Source organism: Procambarus clarkii, chromosome 67 (assembly GCF_040958095.1).
Source record: "Procambarus clarkii isolate CNS0578487 chromosome 67, FALCON_Pclarkii_2.0, whole genome shotgun sequence".
In the NCBI taxonomy this organism is placed as follows: domain Eukaryota; kingdom Metazoa; phylum Arthropoda; class Malacostraca; order Decapoda; family Cambaridae; genus Procambarus; species Procambarus clarkii.
This window is the reverse complement of record NC_091216.1, coordinates 451,644-469,715: the sequence shown is the minus strand read 5'-3', so window position 1 is coordinate 469,715 and position 18,072 is coordinate 451,644.

The following is an 18,072-nucleotide window of genomic DNA, read 5'->3' as shown; positions in this document are numbered from 1 at the left end:
ACAACTGTATGTGCATGTCTTGCACGTATGTGTGTATGATAGAAGATTCAGGAAATATTTACAAGATACAATGCTACTTCAGTTAAGATTTTATATTATTGTTTAGTGATGACAGACCCGACTAGTAAAACAACCAAGGATCATGTTGACCAAACAACACACTAGAAAGTGAAGGGACGATGACTTTTCGGTCTGTCCTGGATCATTCTCAAGTCCAGAACGGTCCTGGACGGAGCGAAACGTCGTCGTCCCTTCACATTCTAGTGTGTGGTTTGGTCGACATATTTCAGCCACGTGATTGTGACTCCTCATCTGCTACCAAGGATTATAATTTGCGAAAGGTGCTATAATATAAAAAAATATTTACATAATTATAATAACATAAAATGAAAGGTTAAACAGACAAAAGATAAGGAGTGTTCGACAATGAAACTAGTCAAGCAAAGTTCATACAGAACAACAGTTTCACTCAATACTTCTCAGTGCCGTCTCGGCCATCAGCGCAGCAATACAGGGAATCGTAATCATGCACTTCCATTGATGGCCACAGTAACCAAGAAGCATTTGTCATTTTTCACAATAAAATTCAAGTTTACAAGGAAAATATGATATTTATTATCAGTTTTGCGGGTATTTTTTTTATTATAATTTCAGAAAATATAAACTTTTAAAATTGAGTTCATAGTTACTAATAACTGTGTCTATTTGGTGAACAGGAGTAGTGGGAAGTACGCCTACGACCGGCAATTTTCATTTTTTCCTAAGCCGGTCGTAGGCGTAGGGGGCTTTTCCTGTTTTTTCCTAAGCACGTCGTAGGCGTAGGGGGTTTTTCCTCTTTTCCTAAGCCGGTCGTAGGCGTAGGGGGTTTTTTCCTGTTTTTTTTCCTATGCCGGTCGTAGCTTCAGGGGTTTTTCTGAATTTTTTTGTTCCTATGCCTGTCGTAGCATCATAGTTTTTTGTTCCTAGGGATTAAAAAGCCGGTCCCTGGCATCCCCAAATTTCGTTGGCTCAGTGACCCTGCACAGACATTGCTAATGGTCAATGACGTCACCAGGTAGCCGCTCAGCATTCCTGCACCGGCATGTTCGAGGGGATTAAAAAGCCTGTCGTAGCATCATGGGTTTTTGTGATTTTTTTTGTTCTTATGCTGGTCTTAGCATCATAGTTTTTTGTTCCTATGCCGGTCGTAGCATCATAGTTTTTTGTTCCTAGGGATTAAAAAGCTGGTTCCTGGCATCCCCAAATTTCGTTGGCTCAGTGACCCTGCACAGACATTGCTAATGGTCAATGACGTCACCAGGTAGCCGATCAGCATTCCTGCACCGGCATGTTCGAGGAGATTGAAAAGCCTGTCGTAGCATCATGGGTTTTGCGATACAACAGTATCCTTGAAACCTAATATATAATACCATCATCCCTAGTCTATTTTTAATTTCATATTTACTTCCAACCATCACCCATTACATTTATCAAAGGGGATCATGTATGTGAGGGTAGAACATGACTTCAGCACTGCAAGAAGTGTTGTGTGTATTTTCAAGTTCGTCCCCTGCTGCCTGAATTTACCCAGGTCTTTTTCCTAAATATATAACTTATCCAATTCATTTCCTATTCTGTTTCATGTTGATACGTATAAGTCGCGCCTCTATCATGTCACCCCTATTTCTTCTTTGTCGTCGTCGTTCTAGAGAATGTAATTTGAGCTTTGACAATCTTTCTTGAAGGATCGTTTATTATACATAGGGCAAAAAATAAAACTGCTATCAGTCGTTTATATTAAAAAAATAGAGGCCTGGGCATTGGTGATTTCAATGCGAGTTCGGTAGTAACCCTATCCTTATGCACATTCGCCCAAAAACATACCTCCCACACCATACTGTAGCATTTAACAAATAAAATAAAAAAAACTCATTCAGTAAAAGCATACCTCATATTTTGAAATAAGGCCTTCTGCAGTTACCGCCTTTTGTGACGTCATCATCCCTAATGCGGCACGAGGCGTCAACGGGCTAAATGCGGATCCCAGGAGGTTCACACATAAGTGTGAACACTTAATCTAGCTTAATACCTCACCTATACTCTGTGCTTCATCAGAGTTGATATTCAGCTACAATAGCTCGTATTTTTGCTCATTGCTTATATTTTCTGTTATTCATAAACCCGATCAAACCTTCCTAACCTAACCTAACCTAACATATTATTTATAACAAACAAATACATTCTACAGAACAGTTATTGTTGTTGTTTAGTGACATCGTGAAAAGCGAGCTCAGGTATAGGGATAATGTATTGATGGTCATTAGCATATAGGTGTGAAGGTATTACAGTACCTTACTGGTCAACTATGTATGACGTCACCAGACAACCAATGCTACCTTTGGCGTCCTACTGGCATGTGTATTTGATGATATTAATCAAAATGACTAGACTATCCATCCCCACCTAACCTAATCAGAGGTTTAAGAATATACATTGTATAGGTTTCTATTACTTTATTGGTAATAAAAGTTTACATTCTAGTCTTAACAGTAAAATTGTAATGGGGAACAAGCATGATATTTCAGATGTTGGTCATAGCAATCCCAGATCCTTGTAATTTTTTGTGAGACCAGTTCCTCTGCCACATCAAATCTGGAAGAATAAATAGAAACCATATGAGCAACACAGAATAATAATAATAATAATAATAAATCAGCAATAATATGAAAGACAATATATGGCAAACATCTAGAAATATACTTACAGCTCAGTAATATGAGGAGTCATTACACAGCGATATACATTTATCCTGTCCATCTATGCAAAATGTCTTTTTGCAGTTAGGCATTGCAAAATTAGAATAAGCAAATTGTATTATCTTCCTATCGTTCATATCATATTCCCCATACTCAAATAAAGTTTCAAATTTATGTAGTGCAGCTCTCAAGTTAAGGTTGCATAATTGATAGACGAAAAACATGGCATAGGCTCCACAATAATAGGAGTCCATGCTCTGTATGCGTTGTGTGAACATGTATACTCTATAATCTTCAAAATAAGAGAGGAATTCCTGTAAATAACTTGAATGGGATTCCATCTTCAGCCCAAAACTGTCCAACAGGGCGATAACGGCACCTGAAGGTTTATTGTGTACATAAACAGTCATCCAATGACCCATCATCGTTGCAGGGGATTTCTCATCTAAAGTATTTAAAATAAATACCACTGGCTCTTTATTCAATTTCTTGAAGATTCTCCATACATCGTTCGCTAAATAACATCCAATATATATGGCTTCTTCCCCTAAATATATATTTTTCAACCCATTGTTTATTTCTAAACAATTCATGTTTCTTAGGCTCTCGTTTCACAAATAATACGTCGGTCAGCATTAATTTTCATAACCCCAGTAGTAGGACCAAACAGCAGTATGACTTTATTTCCCACTATGGCTGTATTAAATTCCAATGTAATTCTTAAATTCCCTGTCGCTTCCAAGGAAACTGTATCCTTTATTTCTTCTGGTAATAAATTAAAGACCAGCAGAGTTTGTCCTTTAACGAACGATTCGTAGGACAAAATATTATCTACATTAAATCCTACAGCATTCAGGACCGTATAATATAATTTCGAACATTTATGGGGGAAATCACACGCGATATTAAATAAACTCGTGCCGTTCACCGAGATATATACGTTGCTCAAGGCGGAATTGTTGAAATATAATGGGTTTAAGGTATAATCTCCAGAAATGGCTTCCATATCAATAATGGCCATGTATAACTTCTCAGGGATCACTCCACCCCAGGGTTGGTCCATAGTTAATGATTTTTGGCCCTGCCCTAGAATATAGGTTTTAAATAGGGTTTTATCAAATACATACGTTACTGCTCCATTATTTTGGGCGAGTGCTCTGTTAATAGCTAGTAGCCCAGAAGGGAATGGGGTTAATCTATCGATCCATAAGCGGGCCATATTTATATTATATTTATAATTAGCAGTTGCTGTATCACTGCCAATAACCCATTTATCACTATTTAACTCCAAACGTATTCTTACATCTACGTTATCCAGTAAATAATCGCTAATAGATGCAATATCCAGCAGTAATTTAAAGCACGTATAAATGCCCTGTTCTTTCATATTATCCATTTTCTCATCCTGATCTATCGTGGTCGTAGCAAAATACTGCGTATCAATTTTATTGGGTATCGTTAGCGCCTCTTCCTTATAAAAATGAGCTAGATGCTTAAAACCATCAATTTTACTTCTGGAAAGAGTCGTTAGCAGCTTTATATACGCCCAATAAGAAAATAAAGAATTACTTTCAACTACTTGTTCGTTGAAATACACCACCACTGTTTTAAAAAGTGTTTGTGATAAACCATTAGCGACAGTCACTTTTTGCCCGAATCTATTGCGGCGTCAGCTTCTGTTAATTCTATGCCCACTTCTAGGGCTAGTGATGACATATCCAGGAAATGGCCAGGAATGCCAGGGATTCTAAATTCGATATACGAGTCCTTAAATTTATTAATTCCTAAATTAACAGGTAAAATATCAATATTTTTCCTGCTGGCTATAGTGGACTCGATCATACGTGCTGAATTAAGTTTGGGAAATCCATCTGTTACAGCCACTGTGTAACTTTCCAAAGGGGATTGTAGCCCCGCTCCTAGTGTAGTAGTAGTATTCATGCTGGATGCTATGAGAGGAATGAATTGTAATATATGCAAACACGTCATTATATCTCTTATTCTTCTTATTCTGTTTTGTGAAACTGCGAATAAGTGCTAATTTGGTGGCCTTAGCCTTTCTCTTAGACTTTTTCCGCCTTTTACCACCACCTAAAATCTGACGGCCAACTCCCTTCAATGACTCGATCCCATGCTTCTTCATTGACTTTTTAAAGGAATGTTCGCCTGTTTGCATGTCTTGCAATACATTCTGACCCATACTTAAGACGGCAGGAGCGAGGGTTCTCATTAAAAATGGGGCTGCTTTACGGGCTAAACCAGTGAGGAAACTGAATATACCACCTCCTCTTATATGACTCCTATTGAATATTCTAATATCACTCAGCCCACCTCCTTTATATGAGGCAGGTGGGCTAATTAAGAATAATATTTCGTCTACAGACGGAGGGATGAAATTGACGCGCATTTTGTAGCTTGCAGATGAGTAATGAGGCACGGAACTGTAATGTCCTTATTATATAGACCCAATTCGGGGTCGTATATGTAAAACAGCTGTTGTGCTTCCTCGTTTATCAAAATAAATAGGAGTCCCATTAGGATCGGTTACTGCAATACTTATACTATCCAGTACATTTGTATTTAGAGGTTTATATAGTTTCCTATTCGTGCTTTCTCCACCCTGCAAAGACACTACGTCCAATATATTCACTAATAAATTTCCGTACATCGTAGGAGCAATTTTATCACAATAAACACACAAGTAATCCATCATGCCCCTAGGTTGTGGAGGGTAGGGGCACGTGTCTGATATAGGTGTTTCATCCAAATAATTCTTGTGTACGTATATATCATAATTTTTATGCTGTTCAGTTCCTAAAACCTTGCCAATACTCGCCCCAAAAGATAGGGAAATCCTGCATATTGCTCGATTATCGTCATAATACAATACATTCTCATCGCTGCTCGCGGTATTGAACTTTACTCTATTGGAAATCGTTCCATATTTAATATATGCATCAGCATATCTTGGGAAATGCGTCTTATAGACATCAGACACAAAACTCAAATCGTTCTGTGAAAATATATGGGTAATTTCATTATTGATGGCGTATATAATTTCCTTTATGCCACCAGCTAAAATATTAGTTTTCGGTAGAAATTTGGAATGTTTGTAACTAATTCCTTTAACATCTAGGTACATAATTCTCACGCGGATATAACTCTCCAGATCATCCGATCTTATTATGTAATATGACGAAGGCATATATATATATTCTGGAGACACATTTCGTAGGAACGTCAAGAATCCAGCACGAGTTGATTATACAGTCTGTTTTCAAAAGCACTAGGTGCATTATTAGGAAATAAATCTGTATTAGAAACACTAGTAGCGTAAATAACGTGGGAATCCATTGCTGGACTATGAATGAATAAAGTAAAAACAAAACAGAACATCTATTTATTCATTGATGTTTGAAAAATTGCTACCTCCCCTAACCTGTCATTGATGTTTGACAATTGCTACCTCCCCTAACCTATCATTGACGTTTGAAAAATTGCCGCCTCCCCTAACCTGTCATTGATGTTTGAAAAATTGCGGGGCCCCTGACTCATCACTGATGTTCTGAAAATGCAGTCTCCCCTAACCTATGTTGAAAATGTTCTGTTGTATATCTATGTTGAAAATGTTCTGTTGTACATAAAAATAAAAGTTTGTGAAATGTATACTTTGATGTTTTTATAAAACCGTACCCCCTAACCTATGTTTTGAAAATGTTCTATGCAAAAAATAAAAATATGAAAATGTATACTTTGATGTTTTTTATGAAACCTCCCATGTTTAAATATAATAACCTTATCATACTTATGTCAGTACAAACCCAACACGAGTCATGGATAGTTCACCTATCACTGAAGAACAACTTGATATTTTCAATGAACCAAGCAGAATAATCATTGCAGGATTTTCCAATGGCGGAAAATCTTATTTGTGCACTAAACTCGTACAAAAATACCATCTGAAATTCTCCAGTATTATTATATGTGGCGGCAGTTACAGAGCATTGCTAGACGATCCAGTAATTAACAAGAAAATAATTGCTCAACCTGAAATTATTAACCCTTTAGATGAACGTACAGATGATTCGCCTATTTTAATTATTATCGATGACTTGTTCATCGAATCTGCCAATTCCAAAATTGTGTCTGATATCTTCACTAAAGGCAGACATCTTGCTATTTCGTGCATATTCATTACCCAAAATATATTTTTCTCTGGGAAATATGCTAGAAGTATCAGTTTAAACGCCTCCCATTTCATATTAGTGAAATCTAGAGATTTAGCTCAAATTGAGACTTTGGGGAGGCAGTTATTTGGAAAAAAAGATTCTAAAAAGCTTTTGGATATCTACAAGAAAGCCATCAGTAAACCTTATGGATATTTATTGGTGGATTTAGGAGTGAAAACCCCTGAACGCATTACCTTCCGTAGCAATATTGTTGGTGAGCATCCATACGAAATTGTTTACCAATGGTGAACGTACTAAACCACAAGGGGAGGTTAGGGGGGTTAGGTGTATAGGATGTGTTCCCCACAACAACAACCACAAGGGGAGGTTAGGGGGGTTGGGTGTATAGGATGTATAAAACAGCTAAAACCATACAATCAGATATCACTTTATTAGAAGATGGAGCACGTACTAGATAAAATTTATTATAACCCCTCATCCACAGGAGGGTTAGGGGGGGTCAATAGGTTGTATAAAGCAGCTAAAACCCTAAAGCCAGATATTACTTTATCAGATGTCAAAGAATACTTGAAATCGTCTAAAGCTTACACTTTGCACGCATTAAAACCTCGCAAATTTCTACGAAGAAAGGTGCTGAGTCCTAAACCCCGTATATATTTAGCTTGTGATTTAGCAGAAATGGGATTATTGGCCAAATACAATGATGATATTAAATACATTCTCGTCTGTGTCGATATTTTTTCACGGTATGCTCAAGTAGCACCTCTGATACGCAAAGATGGACAGACTGTGAGTAAGGCTCTGAAAAACATATTGGAATCCTCATATTTCCAAGGAATACGTAAAATAAATACAGATCGAGGAGGTGAATTTTATAATTCTCATATGCAACGAATGCTTGCAGCTAAAAATATTAAACTGTATAGCGTATATTCTCAAGAAACAAAAGCCGCTATCGCTGAACGCTTTATACGTACCATGAAAACCAAGATTTATAAATATATGACTGCGCACAATACCTCGAGATATCTGCCCATATTGTCTGATATCATAAAGGCGTATAATACAACACCCCACCGAGGGTTAGGTGGTCGGACTCCAGTTGATGTCCATGCTTTATCTCGTCCACAAGATATAAAGAAACAGTTCAATCTCATGTATAAAAGTAAGGACAAACCTAAAGCAGGTCTTAGTTCTCTACTAGCTGTCGGGGACACAGTTCGCATTACTCTCTCCAACAGAATTTCGACATTCAAGAAAGGTTTTGCTAGACAAAACACGGAAGAAATTTTCAGAATTATTCGTATAGATAAAAGCCAGCCTATCCCATTATATTTTTTACAAGATTTGAATAACAAGCCCATTGACGGAGGGTTTTATAAGGAAGAATTAACCCTAACCCATTTACCAGCTGCATTTAATATTGAGAAGGTCCTACGCAAACGTACTTTACCCAATAATAAATTACAGTATAAAGTAAGGTACGAAGGCTACGATTCTTCATTTGATCAGTGGATTGATGCTGATGATTTGTTGATGATATGAAGAAGCCATTAGTATACAAGTACAAAGACTTGGTGACCTTGCTGAGCAAACTCAATTCCTCAGCCAGGAAAAAATTGATTGCGCAGTTTAAAAAACCACATATTCATTGCTTGTCAGAGATTTTCAACAATTTTCTGAAAAATAGGCTTCCGGTTAAGAAGAAAGTTATAGTCAAATTGAAGAAATACAGAGACACCTTGCATTCGCTGGCTTGCAAGAAACCCTCAATTTCAAACAAAAAGCGTATTTTATTGACTCGTAAAGGAGGCAGTATCCTCGGTATATTATTACCCATAGCTGCTAGTTTAATTACCAGGATATTTAATAAATAAAAAATGAAAGAATATTATCTAGTACCTCGCAAATCCATCGATGAGGGACCTGCTAAAGTACCAGTAGTTAAAAAAGCAGAAGTAACGCCATCACTAGCTCCAACACCAGCAGCAAGTACTCCAGTAGCACCAGTTTCAGTACGAGTTAATCCTTCAATAGTACATTTGGTACATTTAAAATTGAAAGCTAAAGATCATGATTTTGCTACTTCGCTGTTGAATTATTTTGATGAAAGCAAGATGGTGCAATGGGACGTCAATGGGAATCTGCAAATGCCAGTGACTGGAATAAACATAATTGATGATATTTTAACTAAAATGAAAATTCACCGCTCTGTATTCCCACGAGAAAAATTACCGCTGGTTAAATTATTCATCTCTTTAACCTCAACTCCACGAGATATGTTTAGGAATACAGAATCTCGTAAACAAGTATTTAATGATGACGTGGCACTAAGAAGAAAACGGGCGTATGCTCCTACTACAGCTGCTGGAGAAACTAAACGCCCTAAAGTTGGCGGAGGAGCAACTTGGCTAGCTTACTAAAGGTGAGTGTATAAATAGATGTTCTGTTTTGTTTTTAGTTTATTCATTCATAGTCCAGCAATGGATTCCCACGTTATTTACGCTACTAGTGTTTCTAATACAGATTTATTTCCTAATAATGTACCTAGTGCTTTTGAAAACAGACTGTATAATCAACTCGTGCTGGATTCTAGACGCTCCTACGAAATGTGTCTCCAGAATATATTATTGCCTTCGTCTTATTACATAATAAGATCAGATGATCTGAAGAGTTATATCCGCGTGAGAATTATGTACCTAGATGTTAAAGGAATTAGTTACAAACATTCCAAATTTCTACCGAAAACTAATATTTTAGCTGGTGGCATAAAGGAAATTATATACGCCATCAATAATGAAATTACCCATATATTTTCACAGAACGATTTGAGTTTTGTGTCTGATGTCTATAAGACGCATTTCCCGAGATATGCTGATGCATATATTAAATATGGAACGATTTCCAATAGAGTAAAGTTCAATACCGCGAGCAGCGATGAGAATGTATTGTATTATGACGATAATCGAGCAATATGCAGGATTTCCCTATCTTTTGGGGCGAGTATTGGCAAGGTTTTAGGAACTGAACAGCATAAAAATTATGATATATACGTACACAAGAATTATTTGGATGAAACACCTATATCAGACACGTGCCCCTACCCTCCACAACCCAGGGGCATGATGGATTACTTGTGTGTTTATTGCGATAAAATTGCTCCTACGATGTACGGAAATTTATTAGTGAATATATTGGACGTAGTGTCTTTGCAGGGTGGTGAAAGCACGAATAGGAAACTATATAAACCTCTAAATACAAATGTACTGGATAGCATAAGTATTGCAGTAACAGATCCTAATGGGACCCCTATTTATTTCGATAAACGTGGAAGCACAACAGCTGTTTTACATATACGACCCCGAATTGGGTCTATATAATAAGGACATTACAGTTCCGAGCCTCATTACTCATCTACAAGCTACAAAATGCGCGTCAATTTCATCCCTCCGTCTGTAGACGAAATATTATTCTTAATTAGTCCACCTGCCTCATACAAAGGAGGCGGGCTGAGTGATATTAGAATATTCAATAGGAGTCATATAAGAGGAGGTGGTATATTCAGTTTCCTCACTGGTTTAGCCCGTAAAGCAGCCCCATTTTTAATGAGAACCCTAGCTCCTGCCGTCTTAAGTATGGGTCAGAATGTATTGCAAGACATGCAAACAGACGAACATTCCTTTAAAAAGTCAATGAAAAAGCATGGGATCGAATCATTGAAGGGAGTTGGCCGTCAGATTTTAGGTGGTGGTAAAAGGCGGAAAAAGGCTAAGAGAAAGGCTAAGGCCACCAAATTAGCACTTATTCGCAGTTTCACAAAACAGAATAAGAAGAATAAGAGATATAATGATGTGTTTGCATAAATTACAATTCATTCCTCTCATAGCATCCTGCATGAATACTACTACTACACTAGGAGCGGGGCTACAATCCCCTTTGGAAAGTTACACAGTGGCTGTAACAGATGGATTTCCCAAACTAAATTCAGCACGTATGATTGAGTCCACTATAGCCAGCAGGAAAAATATCGATATTTTACCTGTTAATTTAGGAATTAATAAATTTAAGGACTCCTATATCGAATTTAGAATCCCTGGCATACCTGGTCATTTCCTGGATATGTCATCACTAGCCCTAGAAGTGGGGATAGAATTAACAGAAGCTGACGCCGCAATAGATTCGGGCAAAAAAGTGACTGTCGCCAATGGTTTATCACAAACACTTTTTAAAACAGTGGTGGTGTATTTCAACGAACAAGTAGTTGAAAGTAATTCTTTATTTTCATATTGGGCGTATATAAAGCTGCTAACGACTCTTTCCAGAAGTAAAATTGATGGTTTTAAGCATCTAGCGCATTTTTTTAAGGAAGAGGCGCTAACGATACCCAATAAAATTGATACGCAGTATTTTGCTACGACAACGATAGATCAGGATGAGAAAATGGATAATATGAAAGAACAGGGCATTTATACGTGCTTTAAATTGCTGCTGGATATTGCATCTATTAGCGAGTATTTACTGGATAACGTTGATGTAAGAATACGTTTGGAGTTAAATAGTGATAAATGGGTTATTGGCAGTGATACAGCAACTGCTAATTATAAATATAATATAAATATGGCCCGCTTATGGATAGATAGATTAACCCCATTCCCTTCTGGGCTACTAGCTATTAACAGAGCACTCGCCCAAAATAATGGAGCAGTAACGTATATATTTGATAAAACCCTATTTAAAACCTATATTCTAGGGCAGGGCCAAAAATCATTAACTATGGACCAGCCCTGGGGTGGAGTGATCCCTGAGAAGTTATACATGGCCATTATTGATATGGAAGCCATTTCTGGAGATTATACCTTAAACCCATTATATTTCAACAATTCCGCCTTGAGCAACGTATATATCTCGGTGAACGGTACGAGTTTATTTAATATCGCGTGTGATTTCCCCCATAAATGTTCGAAATTATATTATACGGTCCTGAATGCTGTAGGATTTAATGTAGATAATATTTTGTCCTACGAATCGTTCGTTAAAGGACAAACTCTGCTGGTCTTTAATTTATTACCAGAAGAAATAAAGGATACAGTTTCCTTGGAAGCGACAGGGAATTTAAGAATTACATTGGAATTTAATACAGCCATAGTGGGAAATAAAGTCATACTGCTGTTTGGTCCTACTACTGGGGTTATGAAAATTAATGCTGACCGACGTATTATTTGTGAAACGAGAGCCTAAGAAACATGAATTGTTTAGAAATAAACAATGGGTTGAAAAATATATATTTAGGGGAAGAAGCCATATATATCGGATGTTATTTAGCGAACGATGTACGGAGAATCTTCAAGAAATTGAATAAAGAGCCAGTGGTATTTATTTTAAATACTTTAGATGAGAAATCCCCTGCAACGATGATGGGTCATTGGATGACTGTGTATGTACACAATAAACCTTCAGGTGCCATTATCGCCCTGTTGGACAGTTTTGGGCTGAAGATGGAATCCCATTCACGTTATTTACAGGAATTCCTATCTTATTTTGAAGATTATAGAGTTTACATGTTCACACAGCGCATACAGAGCATGGACTCCTATTATTGTGGAGCCTATGCTATGTTTTTCGTCTATCAATTATGCAACTTTAACTTGAGAGCTGCACTACATAAATTTGAAACTTTATTTGAATATGGGGAATATGATATGAACGATAGGAAGATAATACAATTTGCTTATTCTAATTTTGCAATGCCTAACTGCAAAAAGACATTTTGCATAGATGGAGAGGATAAATGTCTATCGCTGTGTAATGACTCCTCATATTACTAAGTTGTAAGTATATTTTAGATGTTTGCCATATATTGCCTTTCTTATTATTGCTGATTTATTATTATTATTATTATTATTCTGTGTTGCTAATATGGTTTCTATTTATTCTTCCAGATTTGATGTGGCAGAGGAACTGGTCTCACAAAAAAATCACCAGGATCTGGGATTGCTATGACCAACATCTGAAATATCATGCTTGTTCCCCATTACAATTTTACTGTTAAGACTAGAATGTAAACTTTTATTACCAATAAAATAATAGAAACCTATACAATGTATATTCTTAAACCTCTGATTAGGTTAGGTGGGGATGGTTACTCTAGTCATTTTTGAATAATAACATCAAATACACATGCCAGTAGGACGCCAAAGGTAACATTGGTTGTCTGGTGACGTCATACATAGTTGACCAGTAAGGTACTGTAATACCTTCACACCTATATGCTAATGACCAGCAATACATTATCCCTATACCTGAGCTCGCTTTTCACGATGTCACTAAACAACAACAATAACTGGTCTGTAGAATGTATTTGTTTGTTATAAATAATATGTTAGGTTAGGTTAGGTTAGGAAGGTTTATGAATAACAGAAAATATAAGTAATGAGCAAAAATACGAGCTATTGTAGCTGAATATCAACTCTGATGAAGCACAGAGTATAGGTGAGGTATTAAGCTAGATTAAGAGTTCACACTTATGTGTGAACCTCCTGGGATCCGCATTTAGCCCGTTGACGCCTCGTGCCGCATTAGGGATGATGACGTCACAAAAGGCGGTAAATGCAGAAGGCCTTATTTCAAAATATGAGAGGTATGCTTTTACTGAATGAGTTTTTTTTTATTTTATTTGTTAAATGCTACAGTATGGTGTGGGAGGTATGTTTTTGGGCGAATGTGCATAAGGATAGGGTTACTACCGAACTCGCATTGAAATCGCCAATGCCCAGGCCTCTATTTTTTAAATATAAACGACTGATAGCAGTTTTATTTTTTGCCCTATGTATATTAAACGATCCTTCAAGAAAGATTGTCAAAGCTCAAATTACATTCTCTAGAACGACGACGACAAAGAAGAAATAGGGGTGACATGATAGAGGTGCGACTTATACGTATCAACATGAAACAGAATAGGAAATGAATTGGATAAGTTATATATTTAGGAAAAAGACCTGGGTAAATACAGGCAGCAGGGGACGAACTTGAAAATACACACAACACTTCTTGCAGTGCTGAAGTCATGTTCTTCCCTCACATACATGATCCCCTTTGATAAATGTAATGGGTGATGGTTGGAAGTAAATATGAAATTAAAAATAGACTAGGGATGATGGTACTATATATTAGGTTTCAAGGACACTGTTGTATCGCAAAACCCATGATGCTACGACAGGCTTTTTAATCCCCTCGAACATGCCGGTGCAGGAATGCTGAGCGGCTACCTGGTGACGTCATTGACCATTAGCAATGTCTGTGCAGGGTCACTGAGCCAACGAAATTTGGGGATGCCAGGGACCGGCTTTTTAATCCCTAGGAACAAAAAACTATGATGCTACGACCGGCATAGGAACAAAAAAATTCAGAAAAACCCCTGAAGCTACGACCGGCATAGGAAAAAAAAACAGGAAAAAACCTCCTACGCCTACGACCGGCTTAGGAAAAACAGGAAAAACCCCCTACGCCTACGACGGGCTTAGGAAAAAACAGGAAAACCCCCTACGCCTACGACGTGCTTAGGAAAAAACAGGAAAAACCCCCTACGCCTACGACGTGCTTAGGAAAAAACAGGAAAAACCCCCTACGCCTACGACGTGCTTAGGAAAAAACAGGAAAAACCCCCTACGCCTACGACCGGCTTAGGAAAAAATGAAAATAGCCGGTCGTAGGCGTACTTCCCACTACTAACAGGAAGCCATTTTATTTTACTTATATTTGTAACAACATGCTCAGATTCCTTAGAAAATCGTTTGTAAAGCTGGACCTTAAGCTGATTCGATTGATTGGCGCCTCCCCACCTGGTACGGACTCTTGTGTACGTTAGAAATGTGCCGATTAATCCATTTCATTGAGACATAAGACTTGGAACAGTGAGGACATTGGTAAGGCTTCTGAGCACCCCTTGATATACGCCGCCTTCCAGCCTGTACCTTAACAGGAGCTTCATTCCATTGGGTGATGGAGGCGGCAGTGAAGTTTTCATGAACGTCAGTGAAATCTGAGGGGTTTGGGTAAAATATGACCCATCGCCGTTTACAGTAATTGGCATATTTTCGGTACGAAACGTCGTAATTTGAAACTAAAAATAGGTGCAGAGAGTCAGAATTCGGCTCAAAAATCACGCTCAGGAGTCAAATTTCCGACATTTCAGACATTTTAAAAACTTCAGGGGGGGTTCGGGCAAAATATGACCCACCGCCGTTTTCAGTAATTGGCATATTTTCGGTATGAAACGTCGTAATTTTAAACTGAAAATAGGTGCAGAGAGTCAGAATCCGGCTCAAAAATCACGCTCAGGAGTCAAATTTCCGACATTTCAGACATTTTGAAAACTGCAGGGGGGTTTGGGTAAAATATGACCCATCGCCGTTTTCAGTAATTGGCATATTATCGGTATAAAAAGTCGTAACTTGAAACTGAAAATAGGTGCAGAGAGTCAGAATTCGGCTCAAAAATCACGCTCAGGAGTCAAATTTCCGACATTTCAGACATTTTGAAAACTGCAGGGGGGTTTGGTCAAAATATGACCCATCGCCGTTTTAAGTAATTGGCATATTTTCGGTATAAAAATTCGTAACTTGAAACTGAAAATAGGTGCAGAGAGTCAGAATTCGGCTCAAGGCTCACGCTCAGGATTCAAATTTCCGACATTATAGACATTTTGAAAACTGCAGGGGGGTTAGGGCAAAATATGACCCATCGCCGTTTTCAGTAATGTGCATATTTTCGGTATAAAAAGTCGTAAATTGAAACTGAAATTAGGTGCAGAGAGTCAGAATTCGGCTCAAAAATCACGCTCACTAGTCAAATTTCCGACATTTCAGACATTTTGAAAACTGCAGGGAGGTTTGGGCAAAATATGACCCATCGCCGTTTACAGTAATTGGCATATTTTCGGTATGAAACGTCGTAATTTGAAACTGAAAATAGGTGCAGAGAGTCAGAATTCGGATAAAAAATCACGCTCAGGAGTCAAATTTCCGACATTTCAGACATTTTAAAAACTGCAGGGGGGTTTGGGCAAAATATGACCTATCGCCGTTTTCAGTAATTGGCATATTTTCGGTATGAAACGTCGTAATTTGAAACTGAAAATAGGTGCAGAGAGTCAGAATTTGGATAAAAAATCACGCTAAGAAGTCAAATTTCCGACATTTCAGATATTTTGAAAACTGCCGGGGGGTTTGGGCAAAATATGACCCATCGCTGTTTACAGTAATTGGCATATTTTCGGTATGAAACGTCATAATTTGAAACTGAAAATAAGGGCAGAGAGTCAGAATTCGGCTCAAAAATCACGATCAGGAGTCAAATTTCCGACATTTCAGACATTTTCAAAACTGCAGGGGGGTTCGGGCTAAATATAACCCATCGCCGTTTTAAGTAATTGGCATATTTTCGGTATGAAACGTCGTAATTTGAAACTGAAAATAGGTGTAGAGAGTCAGAATTCGGATAAAAAATCACGCTCAGGAGTCAAATTTCCGACATTTTAAAAACTGCAGGGGGGTTTGGTCAAAATATGACCCATCGCCGTTTTCAGTAATTGTCATATTTTCGGTATAAAAAGTCGTAATTTGAAACTGAAAATAGGTGCAGAGAGTCAGAATTCAGATAAAAAATGACACTCAGGAGTCAAATTTCCGACATTTCAGACATTTTGAAAACTGCAGGGGAGTTTGGGCAAAATATGACCCATCGCCGTTTACAGTAATTGGCATATTTTCGGTATGAAAAGTCGTAATTTGAATCAGAAAATAGGTGCAGAGAGTCAAAATTCGGCTCAACAATCACGCTCACGAGTCAAATTTCCGACATTTCAGACATTTTGAAAACTGCAGGGGGTTTGGGCAAAATATGACCCATCGCCGTTTTCAGTTATGTGCATATTTTCGGTATGAAAAGTCGTAAATTGAAACTGAAATTAGGTGCAGAGAGTCAGAATTCGGCTCAAAAATCACGCTCAGGAGTCAAATTTCCGACATTTCAGACATTTTGAAAACTGCAGGGGGGTTTGGGCAAAATATGACCCATCGCCGTTTACAGTAATTGGCATATTTTCGGTATGAAACATCGTAATTTGAAACTGAAAATAGGTGCAGAGAGTCAGAATTCGGCTCAGAAATCACGCTCAGGAGTCAAATTTCCGACATTTCAGACATTTTAAAAACTGCAGGGGGGTTTGTGCAAAATATGACCCATCGCTGTTTTCAGTAATTGCCATATTTTCGGTATGAAACGTCGTAATTTGAAACTGAAAATAGGTGCAGAGAGCCTGAATTCGGCTCAAAAATCACGCTCAGGAGTCAAATTTCCGACATTTCAGACAGTTGGAAAACTGCAGGGGGGTTTGGGCAAAATATGACCCATAGCCGTTTTTAGTAATTGGCATATTTTCGGTATAAAATTCGTAATTTGAAACTGAAAATAGGTGCAGAGAGTCAGAATTCGGATAACAAATCACGCTCAGGAGTCAAATTTCCGACTTTACAGACATTTTGAAAACTGCAGGGGGGTTTGGGCAAAATATGACCCATCGCCGTTTACAGTAATTGCCATATTTTCGGTATGAAACGTCGTAATTTGAAACTGAAAATAAGGGCAGAGAGTCAGAATTCGGCTCAAAAATCACGCTCAGGATTCAAATTTCCGACATTTCAGACATTTTAAAAACTGCAGGGGGGTTTGGGCAAAATATGACCCATCGCCGTTTTAAGTAATTGGCATATTTTCGGTATGAAACGTCGTAATATGAAACTGAAAATAGGTGCAGAGAGTCAGAATTCGGATAAAAAATCATGCTCACGAGTCAAATTTCCGACATTTCAGACATTTTAAAAACTGCAGGGGGGTTTGTGCAAAATATGACCCATCGCCATTTTCAGTAATTGGCATATTTTCGGTATAAAAAGTCGTAATTTGAAACTAAAAATAGGTGCAGAGAGTCAGAATTCGGCTCAAAAATCACGCTCAGGAGTCAAATTTCCGACTTTTCAAACATTTTGAAAAGTGCAGGGGGGTTTGGGCAAAATATGATCCATCGCCGTTTACAGTAATTGGCATATTTTCGGTATGAAACGTCGTAATTTGAAACTGAAAATAGGTGC